Consider the following 16316-nt stretch of genomic DNA (forward strand, 5'->3'; position numbering starts at 1 on the left):
GAGCCTTGATTCCTTAAGCAACACATTATGAGATGTTAATTAAATGACAGTAACGTGTAACACAGCTCCCGTTTTTAATTTATTCAGGCTTCATATTTTTCCACACTGAAGGGATATTCTCACCTTAAGAGCAAAGCAGCCCTGTGAGTGGCAGAGCTGATGAAACATGGTTTCCTCTAAGCTTTGTGGCTGCAGGCTGAGCTCAGCCTTGCAGATCACTGAGGGTCCATGGGGAATGCCCACCTGCTTTAGCTTCCCCCATGTGGGGCACTACCAGCAGATTTGGGATTTGCTTAGAAAGTGCTAAGGATGCTTTGTCTCTGCTGTTTGGGCAGTTGTGCTTGTTTAGGGTTTCTGGATGCCCAGAACAATGCCAGAGTTCACCAAATGGGTGCAAGATACATACAGCACGTACAGAAGGTCTGACCTGATCTGGACGCAGGGATGCACTGGATATTTGGGTTATTTAACACACTAACATTGCGGAACAGTAGAACACATCTATTCTACTGGATGGAAAAGCAGCACAAACCAACAATCCCCATCCAGTCCCTGATGGTGCTCATCCCATATTTTTTTGTCTGGGTTTTCCTGCACAACACATTCTTCCGCCACCTGACCTTCAGCCCAGTCTGCATCCCTCCCTGTGCGGTATCACCTTTGCTCTCTCCACTGTCCCTGAGCCATCAGGATTTGCTTTCTGCTCATTTTGAGATATTCAGACTGCTAAACACCTGAACCCTATTCGTTTTAGTACTGGTGATACAACAAGCAAGCCTCATAAGTCCAGTCTCCTACTAGAGGCACCAGGATTCAGCGTCCTTTGCTAAGAGGGTGAACCCTCCATTTAACTCAGGTCAATGAAACCTTATTGCAGATATAATATCTGCTGCTGAATATTGTGGAAAGTCATCACAAACAGCCATGTCAATGTACAGTGCCACTCATCGTTCCTGTTGAAGCAGAGACCCAATCAGAAATAGGTCTCTGAGCACATCTCACATAGATTGTGGAGCTCAATCTGGTTGGCTGGTTCTTAGGGGAAGAAAAAAATAAGCTTTTGTGTGGCTGCAAAACCAAACATCCTTGCTGTCCCCCACAGGGCAAACACCAAGAAAGGCAATTGTCATGCCTGAAATGACTTCTAGAGTGATTTTAGAAACTAAATTTATTTTGTAGATTTGAGGTTAATATTTAAGGGAACATTACATCAATCAGTTTCATGAACTACAGACCTACTTACGTTTCATGTTGAAGTTATCCTTTTAGAAGTGGGGCCCACCACAGGGAACAGCGTTGAGGCAAGTGTTTTTAAAAGGAGCTGAACACAACACGAAAATGAGAGCACACTGCTTAAACAGATCAAGTGATATGTTCCATGCAGTGAAATACAGTTTCAGTGCTATGTTGAACAGAAATCAAAACAGAAACTGAAATCAAATCCTTGGTTGTTCTGTGGCCATTTAAAAGAAATGTTCTTTTCTTGGAAGCAGTGCCACGTATTAGGTTGGTTGTTAATCTAAATTTAAATGTCCTTAATTATGCTAATTTTCTTTCCTGGCAGATAATTAAAAAGAAGATTTTTAATGAGTTAGATGTCTTAAGATCCTAGAGAGAAGGAAATAAAGAAAGAGAGAGAGGCTGGTGGAAAAGCTAAATAAAACAAAACTCAGACCTAAGATGCATTCAATCCCACATTCCCCCTGTCATTTAGTAGGCAGCTTAATTTCCTTGTGTTGTAATTTGACAACATTTCCTGACTATGTGCATCCACTGCCATTTACTTTTTCCTTTTGACTATGAGCTATTTGGGCCAGAGACCATCTTTTTGCTCTGTGCTTAGAACAAAGGAGTCCTGGGGTAGAGCCCGCACATCAGTACCCTAAAGGAGAAATAATGCCAGAGGAGGCTTGTTCCTGCAGAAGAAATCCTGACCCACTTTGGGAGTGATCACTTTATACAGTACTTTTATCCTTCCTCACAACTGTTGTTTTTAAAAGACTTGGTCTCTGACCTATTTTCACACTGATTTCTGTGCTAGTGAGGCTTTTATCCTTTAAGTTGTTGGATACTTGTTTATGTAAATACAGCACAAGTTTTGCTAACCAAACAAGATTCAATATTTTTGTTGGCAGGAGACAGCTTTGTGTTAGAAACGAAGGTGCATGTAATAGAAACATCAACTTAATTTTAAGTCCAGTATACCTTTCTGCATTTTTCTTGCAGCTGGGATTGAGCTGGAGACACTGAAGCCAAGGAAAAATGTATTTAGAGCCTGGGGAATAGCAAATGGACATGAGAAAACAGCCTCCCATAGAGTCTCTAAGCCACGAACAGTTTGAGCAGAATATTGAATCACGGGCACAAATGGAGGAGATAATTTAGGGCAGAAATTTGGGCCATAGGTTTGCTTCACCCAGTTCTGGAGAGAACATTCAGAAATCTCCAGTAAAACCATTGAAACCACTGGAACGAGCCACCCCGAGAGACAGACACGTGCCTTCTCAGCCCAGTTCTCTGTTCGTGGATAATCCTCCTGGCAAAAGCTGTCACCTCAACAGGTGCTGGTGGCCCCCGCTGTCTGCTTCATTAAGGGGCCAAGGACTGTGTGATTATGGAAGCTAAACCCTCGCTGATCCCAAGGTGAAGTTCAACTGGAAGGGCGGCCAGCGGAAGAGGCATCCCTATTGTGCTGGCTCCCCGGGCTCCCTCCAGCAGCACGGTTAGCCCAGCACGGTGCACAGTGCTAATCCCTAATTCAGCAAAACCCCACAGCCCCTGCTTCACTCCCCAGCTTGGCTGCGCGAGGGCAGGCTTTGAGCAGAGGGAGAATGAAAGGAAAGGTAAATCTGCAAGAGATATCGATTTTTTTTTTTTTTTTTATCAGAAGTAATTGTTGGATGCGGAATTTCCTGCATGTAAATAAATTCTTTGCTTATACAACCAATTGCTAATAAGCTCATTGTGTACACATGCATATGTACATATATACGTGCACACACACATATACATATTGCCTCCCTATAAATAAATTACATGTAAGTTGCTCAAAGATATGCTTAGATTCAAGTTTTCTGCAGGTTAGGCTAGCCACAAATTAAAAGGACCACTAAATAAATAAAAAATTGGCTTTGTTCCGTTGTATCTCCAGCAGGGATATGACTGTTCATTATGAATAGGGGCTGAAGGCTTCACTGCTCAGTAGTTTATAAATACTAATGAGTGACATATTGAGAAAAATTGTACCTACAAAAGCAAAGTCTTCTGCCATGCAAATCAGGCCCCAATTCCCCACAGATAAGGATCTTTTTGATGGAACACATGCAAAATCTACAGCTCTTAATTCTTTCATTAGTATTCCAGGCAGACGATTGCCAAATAACAGGGAAAACTGTCTGAATTGCTGTGTCTGAAACCTAATATTGATTTGTTTAATAGTGTCAGGAAGTCAAAATTCACAAATCTCCTGTCGATTGTTTATGAGGCAGTTAGCACAGAATTGGATGCCCCTGCTTAATTAATAACTCATTACTGAAATTTGATTATATGCTTGAATGGTTTAAATGGGCTCTAATTCAGTATCTGCAAAGCAGTGTTGCAACAAAGTAAAATGGATCTAAAAGCTTGTTTTTTAACACTATTGCTGTCTCTATTTCATGATCTCTATTGGTGGAGAATATGTTGACTTAGTTGCTAGGGCAGACCTCTTAGTACATTAATAATTGACACAGAAATATGTTGTTCTAATGATGTTATGAACTGAATCCCAGCTAAATCAGAAGAATACTTTAGGAGAAATGGCAATGATTTGAAAGAAAAAAGGGACTTGTATTTTTTTTTTTTTCTTTAACATGCACTTAGTTTATCAACAGAAGAAGAAACTATGAGAACAAAGATATTTCTAATACAGGCCTTTTTTCAGAAACATTTTAGGCACTTGTTTTGGTATGTCCATGGGGGCTGAGCTCCTCAGTTACTTAGATGCTTTTGAAACTCTTATCCACCATATTTTATGCTGCTCATGACAGTTTTTCATCTCTGGTACTATCTAGATACTGGGTAATCAGGATGTTTGGTTTTGGCAACACTTGGGAATCCCTAAGTCTCATTAGCTATTAAAAAGATGATAATTTTACTACAATAATGAAAGTCATTTTGTTGTTCATTTGCTGATAACTTATACGTTAAAAAGAAAATCAGCACACAGGTACACCGTTTCCTGTAAGAAACCCTTAAGAAAGTCCTTAAATACATTACTGAATGATGATCTTGGGGATTCAGTCAAGAAGCAGAAGCTGTAATCCCCTGGCTAGGCAATGCTTTGTGTGTGGTGCCTTTCTCCCTGTTCCTGGTGTTACCTTCAGTGCATGTCATGGTCACCGACAGGCCTTTGGTGCTCAGGATCTCATGTACATTCTTCACAGATGACACACCATGGGATTATTGGGTCTGCAGGGGATTTCCTTGCTTGTGAGATGAATTCCACTGGATTCCACTGAGTTTCTGCTGAAGACAGCGCTCGCTCCCTGCAGGATGAGCGCATGCTGTAGAGCTTCAGGGTGACTAATGTATGTCATGAATAATCATTAGCAAATAGCTGAACATGGAGAGTTTGCAGTCAACCAGTTGTCTGACTGTTATGTGACCATACTCTTTTACCAAGTCCAAGGAACTTGTTTAGCCAAACAAAACCAGTAAAAAATTAATAATTAATGAGATTCTAGCAGATATGTTCAACCAGTTCCAAGAGCAGAAATCAGTGAAATGTTCTGGAAGAAGCTGTTCTCATGAGACTTGCAGGTGTGGTTTGCCTTAATGGAAAGGTTTGCATAATTGGAGTGGTTTTAGAAGTGGAACACTGAGCTGGTCAAAATGGGCCCTGGAATCAACTACTTGACCCACAGTAGTAATAAAGGGCATCATTTCTCTGAAGTCTGTGAAGCTGAGGATTTCAGCTGAGACTCTCAAAGGAACTTAATCCTTCAGTCAATAAAATATATTCCTCTAAATACCCCCAAGGAACTGGACCTTGGGCCAGTGGATCCATATGCTGTGTTAACACCTGTGCAGGATAAGCATTTTGGGATACTTCTATAAGGAAAAACCTTCAACAGACTTGCAAACTGTTGCAGCTGGACTGAGTATCTCTCAGAACAATAAGCAGGCCCGCTTGTTGGGCAAATATGAATGTCTTATATATATTATATATATGTAGATACAAAAATACAAACTAAGTGGCAATTCTAATTAAAATAGAACTCACTGATGCATATAAGTTAAAAGATCATTGAATGTGTTAAGTGAATGTTAATGCTTGTCCACTTGGAGGGCAAAAAAAGACAGCCAATGACTGCAAGCTTGCTTAGAAATACATAATCTTGTGCAAAATATGCCCAGTGAGGTGCCTGCCTAGGTATGGTGTGGGTAGTGCTGGGTATGTGTTCAGTGACTGACCTCCTAAGTATAAAATGCATTTACACTTTGTGACAAACCCTCACGTGTCCATCTCTGAAAATGCAAATTACACTGTGTCCTATATTACAGAATTGTAAAATATTTATTAAGGTATTCTTCTGTCACAGACTTTCCTGTGTGTCTTGAGTAGGCTGGGAAAAAGACTTCTGATTTAGATGTTTGGAAAATGTATCAATCCATGCAGATTTAGCAAACATCCTTCAGAAAAGCAGGCAGTAATTCTGATTTTTTTCCATGCGGTCCTTTAAGCTTTGGGAATGAGGAATGCTGCAGAGTTAACCTCTGGCACTCCTTCCTGGAGCACTGTACTCAGATCCTGACCAGCTTTCTTGCAGCAAGATGCTGCTGATATTTCAGGTTATCTGAGTCCTTTGAAATCTCTTGTGTATTTTATAGACCCCTTCAGCACTGAAGAAACATTTTTTTTTTTCCCAGTTTTGTTTAAAGCATCATTATGCTGGTCATATTTTAGATCTTTAAAAAAGGCTCACACTTTTTCACCTCTCTGAGACAGGTTTTAGTGACATCCCACATAGACATTTCTCATATGAGTTTTTGATAACTAGAACAGCATTATAATTGTTTGGCATGTAGATTGCTTAAGCCCTTTAAGATGAAGATTATTTTACATTTCCACTCTTGTATAACAGAGCATATTATCAGTGCTAAACTGTGAAATAGTTATTAATGATAACTAACAATAAGTAATGCCATTAGGAGTTCATTTCTCAAGCAAAAAGGAATTGCTTTACATTTTCATGCATGCAGAAAATAACAGTTTTGTAGTTCACAGGTTTGCTAACTTTTCCCAGTGATGGCTAACTTTTACAATTAATTTGAGTTAAATAATTAAGCTTAGGCAACTAAGAACATTTTTGAACCTTCATTAAAGACAAAAAACACCTTTTAAGCAATGTTTTAACTTGTGCTAAACAGCCGTCTTAGGAAGAATGCCGGTTTCTTTCTGCTGTGGGCCGATTTGTCAAAGTGCTATTAAGAATTTTCAGTTATAAAAAAAAAATGGAGTGAACCTTTATTTTTTTTCTCTAATTTATTACGCTTGATTACGCAGCTGGAATGGGAAGGTAGCTGCTGTTTGTAGTTAAATAACTCCTCACAATTTCTTAAAGAAATGATCTTCAAAGCTTTAATGGGTCAGTGGCTCAAGTACAAAGGAAAGATTGATTTTCATACTCCCACTCTTTGTTCCCAAAGTTTAAAACAGACACGTTCTGGTAAATTAGTTTGTCTATGTTATTAATGGAAGAACTTATTAAACTCCCATAAATACATGGTGGTATCTTACTTAAAACACAGAATGCATTTGCTTTGAAAAAAATACATGTCTAAAAGTAAACAGGGGTGTAATATTTTTATTTGATTTCAGAAATGCCTCAAAAGGCAGAAAGCTGGAGAATTGGGGGTTTGCAAAATATATTAGGTATGCATAATGATGAATGGTACAAAGAGCGTAGGCTTGAGTCGATAGAAAATATGTTATTTGTATTTAATGAAAAGCATTCACGTACTGGGTAAGTGGCAATGCTGTGGGGAGAACGACTACTTTAAGCAAGAAATATTGTCTGGGTGAAATACTTCTTTTATGCAGGGCTCATGTGCACGTTCCTTGACGGAGCCGAGGGAGGTTTCTTTGCTAGTGCAGAAGTGATCCTGGGGTCAGGGCACACTTCAATATTGGCAGAAAAAAGAGTTGCTGGGAGAAAGTTTATTCAGCTCCACGCAGGGAGCAGCATTGTTGTTACACAAGGAGGGTGAGGGGGCTCCTCGGCTGAGGTGAATTGCCAGAGCCCCTCTGCAGCAGCTGAGGGTCTGCTCCAGGTCCGTGTCTTCTCCTACACAAGCGGAGACACTTCTGATATATTCTCATGGCCTCTGAGGTCACCTGTTTTCCCCAATGATCTGCCTGTCTGCAGAAGGATGTCTTGCCACACTTAATTACCTTCTCTTTCTCTCATCCCAAGGCGAGTATTTAGAATAACCCCCACTACCTCAACCATTTACAGGGAAGGACAGGCCCTCGGAAATGTTCCTGGCTGACCCCATCAACAGCTATAGGGGTGGGCGTTGGTTAACCAGAACTTCACCACCAGGGCTGTTATCAGTGGTAACCCATCCTCTGAAGCTGAGCTGGGTTTGGGAGGTAGTGGGTGAGGGCAGAGTCTGGCCCACATCAGAGCCCAGGGGTAAAAACCACCCTGCCCCAGAACATCTCTACCTGAACACTCAATGAGAGAAGGTCCGAGGTGACATTTTCCATCCCAGTCAGCTGTTTCCTTCAAACGTAAAAGCTTCACAGAAGTGATTTACACAGCCACCGTGAAATATCAGATCGGAGCATTCCTAGAAAGTCTTTCATGCTCAGAGGTAGAAAGGTTAAAATTTTAACAAATGTGATGAACTGGTCAAAATGTTTGAATCTCCTACACCCTGTCTACATGCTCCTTCCTCTCTCTTTGCATTTGTAGCAAATTTCCAATGTTATGAATTGGTTCTGGAAAATAAATGAAAACAAGACTCCCTCCACTTCTTTAGTAGGATAATCTGTGGTTCTCTTGGTGTGATTGGTCCCAGTGAGATGGTTCTTTCAGAGACACAGCAGTTTCTCACCATCACCTCTCTAGTAAGCTGTCATTACCAGAAAGGGCTTGAGAGGGGGATTTTGCCCTGAAGTAAGAATAATAAAATAAATGAAATGAATATGTGCTCTATGGCAGCTCAAATGAGAGCATGAACCATGTTCTCTCTCTATTTCTTGTCACGTTGGAGCTTAGAGTACTCATCAAACCACTTTTTCTGCTGCATGCTTATATCTGTTCTTTGTAAAGCACTCCCTACAGGAAAACACATCCTGTGTACCAGGGATTGAGTGTCTCATTGCTTTCCAGCACATTAAAGCTGAAAGCGATTGCATTTCTTTGCAACCAATAATTGGAAGATTGATACAGAAGCTTTCTCCTTTTGGAACTAGGTTTCTTCATACTCCAAGCCTCCACTTATTTATTCATGACTAGCTTTATATTAGTTTCTTTTTCTTTAAACATTGTTGTCTATTTCATCCTGTAGTGGTGTAGGCAACAATACCTTCAACTTCATATTTTCTAAAGCTGGCCAAGGAAAAAACTGTCATCTTCTCTCATGCAGGGAAGCATCTTTGGAACCCATCCCTGACCCATTCCATCTTGAATTGATGTTTCTTAGACAAGGAGACCTGATGGCTCTACCTTTGATATCTGTCCATCTATTACATACAGTTTGTTACTTGGGTGAGAATGAATCTTGGTTGGGTAAGGGGACCATGAGAGCACAGGTGAGTAGGCCACTGAAAATACTACCCTCTTGAGTTAGTTTTAGCAATAGGTCTCAACAACACCTCATGGACTTTGACAGGACAGGATACATGCTTCAAATTAATCTTTAGGACGTTTCAAAAACAAAGATCTTCACATCAGTGGGCTTGAGAGATCTGAAATCTGATCTCTGTCTGGGCTCATTTCTAGTTAACATGAATTATACCAAGAGCTATACTACCTTTATAATGAGGAAGGGAAAACAACATGGAAAAATTGTTGGCTGCAAATATCACAAAAAAAAAAATATCTAAAATGATAGGAGATGCCTGCACTAATAGTATTGAAATATATGCACAAATCCAGCATTTTACTGCAAAACATGTACAACTAAAAACATTTCATTGCTGCTTGTTAGGACAGTAAGAAACAGAAATTTGCAAGCATAGTTATCAAGCAATCTTTCACCATACTATTGACTGCAGAAACTTGTAAATGGAGATTGGAGTTCATGTCATTGCACACAATCATGTGATAGTAAGCAAACTCCTACGTCTGCTCAGGACCACAGGCTGGGGAGGACCATGTTACTTTGCAAAGGAATGATGACAAGATACTTCATGCCATTCAGCTCATCAGAACTTCCCATTGAAGTGAATCTATTGAATTTTTTTGATGAAGACATGACAAAAAGGTGTCTCTTTCATGCCCTAACACATACCTGGAACAGCTCATGAACACCTTCTGCTTCTTTTAGCTCCATGGACAACACCAGTACATCGCACATGTGAGTGCAGAGCTGCAGCAGTGTGGCATGTTCACATGCAGTTGTACAAGCAACCCCCTGCAGGTGCTTAGCAGCAGCAAAGAGAGCTGGGTTAAGTGTTATATGAGTTTTTCCTGACTAGCGATTACATTGGCTCCAGCCTGTGTACTGAAATCAGGTGGCCCCATCTTCAGGTGGTCTTCTCAGGCAGAATATCCTGATTTTTGAGCTCTCAGTATCACTGAAGCAAGGGAGGGTAACGACAAGCTCAGGAGGGCAAAATGTGGAGGAAGTCAGTGACCAGTCTGCTCTTCCAGCACCTTCACCTTCCAGGGGCTTTTTTCCAGCTGCCCAGTGCAGGAGTGCCCCACCATGCCTCCTCCCCTCACCACTCAGCCCCTCTCCCACTCCGCTGAGCCAGGGCAGAGTTTTGCCAGGGAGCTGTCTGTTTTGTTTCACCGACCATTTGCAGCATCTGCTTTGTCTCTGCTAATTTGTGGAGCATACAGGGTGCAAGCAGCTTCGGAGGGTGCAGGTCCCCAGGCACTGGGGCTCTCCCAGGAAAACCCATGCAGAACGGGAATCAGGAGAGCTTCTTTCCCTTCTGCTCCCACGATTTTAGCTGTAAAGTGAGAGCCTGTTGCCTGGTTCTGGCATTCACAGCACTGTGCTTTTCTGCATGGGCACTGTCTGAAGGAGCTGTGGGTAGATGGAAAAGAAGAGGAAAATCTTTCTGGAGCATTTTCGCCTTTTTACCAACAGAGGGATTTGAGAGCCTTTCTTCATCTGCAGTCTCTGGCAATGTTGTATTTGTAGGAGACGAAGGATGTGTGTGTACAGTAAAAATGGCCCTGTGGATGCTGTGTCGTGTTCAGCCAATGGTTTTACATATGGCACATTTTCCAGAAGACACTCGCTGAAACACAGGCTACAAAATCCCTTCCAAGGCATCAGAGAGATGGGTCTGCTGCTGGGATGGAACAATCATCTGCTTAACAGCTCAGAGCTGCACGCACGCCAGTTTGGGTCAGGAAGTCAAAAATAACACAACACCAGATTGAATTTAAATTGTGTGGGGCTTATAAGTAAGCAGAATATTATTATGATGCCTGGGTTAATATTTTTCCTCTTTTGTAGAGCACTGTGGGATCATTAATGTACATAAGTGGTTAGGCAGGCGTTGGTTTTATATCTCATCTGTAAGGAAAAGCTTCCAAAAAGGCATTGGCTTTTAACCGCGGACTCTGCAGAGAGATAAGAGTGCTGGTCATGGACTCCCCAGCCCTGCTCTTATATCACGGGAGGTTTCCCCTGATGACTGCACAGCCCAGGCTTTTCCACCCCACATTCCTCATCTCACCCACCCTCGTGCTCACTTCTAATCCGTTCGTTTCTCCTCAGGTCTGTTTATTGTCTCCCAAGTATTTAAAAAAGGCAATAATCACCCAGCTTTCTCACTGTCTTTCCTCCGTGCTGGAGCAATAGCTTTATTAACGCCGGGGCTGCAAGGCTCCGTGCGCACGTGTGCTTGTGAGCACGCCTATGCATGTGTGCGCAGCTCTGGCAAGATTACAGCCGGAGATGGGCTGACTACAGGCTACATCCTATTTAGGCTTCTGCAAAGATTAAAAAGAGAAATCTCGCTTTTGTCTTTGAAGCACGAATGGCTGCTGAGCTTTCAGCAGTCTGCAAACTGCAGCAATTCCTCTGAAAAATAACAGCAACTTTTGAATTAATGATTTACTGTTAAAACAAGGGATAAGGAAAATAACGTCGCTATCTCCACTCCCTTCTCCTCCTTCATCCAGCTGAACTGTACATGGATATTGGATCCCTTTTGTTGGCAGAAATTCTAGTAATCTCTAAAGGACGTGCTTTTTCTGCCTTCTCAGGCTACCTCACTGAAGAGAATTCCAAAGATTTCTGGAAAAGCTTTTTAATGCAGGCAGCAGAGCTCCCCCCTCATGCCCCTTCCCCCCAGTATCATTATAATTTACAAGATTTGTATGACCATGTAACTACTTTGTGATTACATGGAAAATACCTTCCAAATACGCAATAATCGCAAGTTAATGCAGATTACTTAGTAAATACATTTGAAGTAAGAAAATAGTTCAAAGATTAATTATTCTATAACTTGCAGTATTTAAATTATTTTCTCCCAAATGTACAAATATATTTGTACTGACTTCAAGGCTGGCGGGGAAGGGGTTATGATGGTTCTGATCTGAGGGGAAAAAATGAAATTTGACAGGCATGGATTATTTAAAGCATGCAGATGTGAGCCATATAACCATTACACTTTGATGCAAATCATAGAGGAAAGCAGAGGAGGGATGGCCTGTACAGAGAAGTAGTGGACAAAGTTAGGATTTCCTGCCATTGACTCGAAATTTAAACAAATAATCATTTAATGGCAGTGCAGCATTACATTCCTTGTTGCATGCATTAATGTCAGCATCTGGGAACAACATTTTGACAATTCTATTAAAATGCTTCACCATTCCCTATCTAACACCTGTTAGCTCTAATTTTCTTTCCTGAGACGTACATCAGTAGACAGTGTAGATTCCAAATCATTTATCACTTTTAAAGTGTTTCCATATGAGCTTTTTGGGGGGCTTATCTTGGCCTTTGGAAAACCTTTTCTGAATGTATTAAAATTCAGTACTTAGAGGGGGAAAAAAGTGTAGACATCAATGTTTCATAGCATTCATGTCTGGTAATTATTAGCCTAAATTATGGCTCGCACATGACTTGACAAAGTGGACCATGCATTTAAAAACGCTGCTCGATAGACATGCACTACTCAATATGTTCTACGTTATTGAGATGTCAGTCAGTAATCATAAAGCAAACACCCCTCACTGAAAGGACCCTGCTAAGAGGGCTATGAGGCCTGGGGGACTACCTAAAAATGTCAGAAATGCTACAGTCTAAATGAATGACATCAGCAAGAGAACATGTGTTTAAAAACACGTGCAATTAGCTAATGCAATAAAATGCAAATCCTGGAACAGAGCGGTCCCGAAGAGCCCTACCTGGTAAGGAGCGCCTGAAAGCAAAACGGACCAAAACCTTCTGCTCTGGAGAGCTAGAAAATGTTCACAGATCTCTGAGAAAATATGGGAAATGTGAAAAATTATTGTGTTGAGGTTTTTATAGCTGTGCGCTGTGGAAAGAGCAAGAAATGCGTTATATTCTTTATCTGCAAGTACATAATAGGCTTGCTTATCATTATGTGTGTTAAATCATTCCCTGTGTTGCTCCTATCATGCAAAACAAGGTGCACTGTGAATTAATGCACTGTTTGTAATCTCTCACCTTTTACAATGCTGACCATAAGTTAATCAGCTTGCTCAGAGATGAGTGTTATGTACAGTATTTTAGAAGTATTTGCCTTTGCAATGCAATATCCTTACACAAGAGATAAGGCCTAACCTCCTCCCACTAAGGTATCTGGGCATTTTGCTGATGGTTTGGGTAGGTAAAATATCAGGTCCATGAGGCATTATCTACACCAAGGGCCCTGCTGCGATTGCGCAGTGTGATGTGGTGGAGAATAACTCCACCAAGATTTTGCTTAAGCCTGCGCTGATTTTTTGCTTTATTTATTATTATTTTTCTTAATAAAAATTATGCTTTTATTTCCCAAATCTGAAATTTGTGCACGAGTCAACCACTAAAAACTTTGGCTATCTTCTGAGCCAGCTGAAAAACTGGACTTCATCTCCGTGCATTTTTTAAGGGCACGTGCATCCAAGCAAACAGCACAAAACAAATCCCACAAACCAGCTGGTGAGCAGTATAAATGTATAAATCTGTGGACAGTTTAAAAATGTCCATCAGCACACAGATACACACCTTTAATTTCACACGTCTGCTGTTTACTAAATAACATTTCAGCACAGTTTTCATCTTATAAGGAAAGTGTTTGAAACTTGGAATAAGTGCACTTAATTAAAGGAAGGCTGTGAAAATGTGCACTAATCTGATATGACTAATAGCAAAGTGCATGAAATTGCTAATTAGAATTTCATTAAAGGTGCTGCTTTATCAGACTGCGAATATCACAACCTTTAAAATTCTTTCAGGAAAGCTTAATTCCTTTTCAAACAGAAATATTCTTTAAAGACATTTGATTTGTTCTGAAGGAATTTGTAGCTTAGGCTGAAAAAAAATGTTGCCAATATTCCACGGGAGTAATATTTGAATAAAAATATGTATCAGGTAATTTCTTTCATCAGTCAGATGAATAATTTTTTTGGGGGGGAAAATATTATTGTTCAAATAATGCAATCAGCTAAGAAAAATAAAGTTTAATCTTTAGATTATTTCAAACATGATTTGTTTTTATGCTTATACTGTAATATTTGATATGCTTTTGCTTTAAAGGAGGAAAGAAATAAAAAGCTTGCTTCAAAAGTGATGTATGAACAATAAAAAATATGACTATAAATGCAGTTTTATAAAAAGCTATAAGGTTTTGTATATCCAGAAAGAGGAAATTAATTGTCCATGTTGATTTAAAAAAAATGCATCCAAAGCTAATATTCCTTGTAAAGCATCTTTTAACATCTTAAACAGAAATAATAATAAAAGAATAAAATCTGTATTTTTAAGATATTGGAAGAAAATCCAAACTTTGCACAAATGCCTGTTTATCTATATTTGGCTAAAAGCTAAAATATTGTTTCATTTTCATTTTACCTTCTTTTTTACCCACTGCTAAGTCTTAAAGCTTTTTTTTTTTTCTTTTTTTCTTTTTTCTTTTTTTATCCCTTGCCTCTCTTGTTTGACAAAGGACTTTCTGTCATCGGATTTGTTGTTAATTTTGGAAACACACTCTGCTGTTTGTGATGTTGCCTGCAGCCCAGCCTCTGCTCTCCCCAGCCACCCGTTCTGTCAGCCACCCGCTCTGTCCACATCCATCCCCGCAGCGGGCAGCAAAGCCTCCTGCTCCCAGAACCAGTTGTGCTGGCCGAGGAGCTGCTCGTGGCCAAATCTGAGGAACCCCAGGGAAACGCCGTTCTCCAGGGCCTGCTGCTAAACCTCTCTCATCCAGGCTAGGTCCGTGGGCTGGCAGAGGACTTTCAATCAGGGCCACGGTGAATTCCCACTCGCAGATCGTGCTCGCGACAAAATTCTCATTTGCTCGGGTGTCAAATCCTGCTACGCTCTGTGCTGCAATTTTTGGCCTGCTTAGCAGTCAGCAGTTTTGCTTGCATAAGCAGAGCAGGGCTGGGACTTCAGTACCTTTGCTCCTTTTGAATAGCAATGCTTGATCAAACAATGTAAGTTCACCAGCACAGGTAACTAATATTGAGCTTTTGGTGATTGAAGCAGCTGACGTTTGTTGGTAGTGAAAAATATCCATCCTGGCTCCACATTTGTGGATTGCAATTATTGTTATTAATACTAGGAAAAAAAAAAAAAAAGTACTTTTGCTGGAATTAAGTATTCAGAGCACATTTTTAGAAACTCAAATTAAAAACTAATCAATGCAAATTTACATGACAAAAAGATTCTTGGAAATGGATAAAGTGTGAACAGAAGAATCTTTACTTAGGAGATAGTATATTGTTACTTTGAGCATTTTTTAAAATCACATGTCAATTACAGTTTGGTGTGATTTCAGCTCTTGTTATAGGTATTTTCTTGCCAGTAGGTATTTTATCAGTTGGACAAAGCAGCACATAAAAGTCATTTCAGCTTTCTTCATAAATATGCCAACTTTCTTTATGTACATTTGCTTTCTACAATAAATACATTGATAAAAAATCAGTCTAGACTTAACTAAATGAAAATTATGCTTATTAAATCTAATGTCTGGTGTCAAAAGTGAGGTGTCAATCTTACCTATCTCACTTCTAAGCAAGGCAAACAAAGCCACTAATTATAATATTTAAGTTTAAATATAGAATTATTGTTCAAATATAGAAAACAATGGTGTGGTTGTTCTTTCTACAGCTATATGATTAAGACTACTTATGTCTCATTTTATGCAAAATAAATGACACATGATTGTGATTTAATTCCCGCTAAGTAAATGTCTGCAGGGATTTATGACAAGAAAAGCAATAACAATCCATACCTTGTTACTTGTCAATAACTGCATTCAGAACAGTGGGGAGCAGTTAAAAATAAATAATTGTTCAGAAAAAAAACATGCATATACGAAAGAAGTAGCGCACAATAATTTACGTCACGTTAATCTAAGGCTGCTGGATGCAATGCTGTGACTGGTATAAATTAAGGGAGTTCTGTACTATCCTGCCCTGTTTTGTTCTCCCTTACATTACACCACCGCTCCCATCGGCGTGGCTGGGAACACGATTAGCGCCCTCCATAAATATTACGAGCAGTGTTTAGTAAACTGTTTGCTGAGTAAAGATAAGATGCTGACATTTACAATTTCGTTATTCAGAAATGAGGAGACGGATGTGTTTTGGTGCAGAGAATACTGAGGGTGTGCAGGCTCTGCCCCCCCCCATGCTTTCCTGCCTGCAGTGTGGTGTGGAGGGGCCAGGGAGGAGCGAGGGGCTGGCCTCCTCTGTAATGCTCTCCTGCTTTTCACCATATCATGTAATTACGGGAAAGTCTCCAGGTATCACCATGCTTTTAAGGGGATCAGGATACTTGATTGGTGTGCGGGTGCAGCACCTGGCCTGTGTCCCAAGCACTGCACCAGGATGCAGCTGTCGTGCACCGTGCAGCTTCCCTGCACCAGCTGTTGACTGCAGGCTGATTTTCTGGGTGATGTTAAA

The sequence above is a fragment of the Anas platyrhynchos genome, chromosome 6 (genome assembly GCF_047663525.1).
Source record: "Anas platyrhynchos isolate ZD024472 breed Pekin duck chromosome 6, IASCAAS_PekinDuck_T2T, whole genome shotgun sequence".
NCBI lineage: Eukaryota > Metazoa > Chordata > Aves > Anseriformes > Anatidae > Anas > Anas platyrhynchos.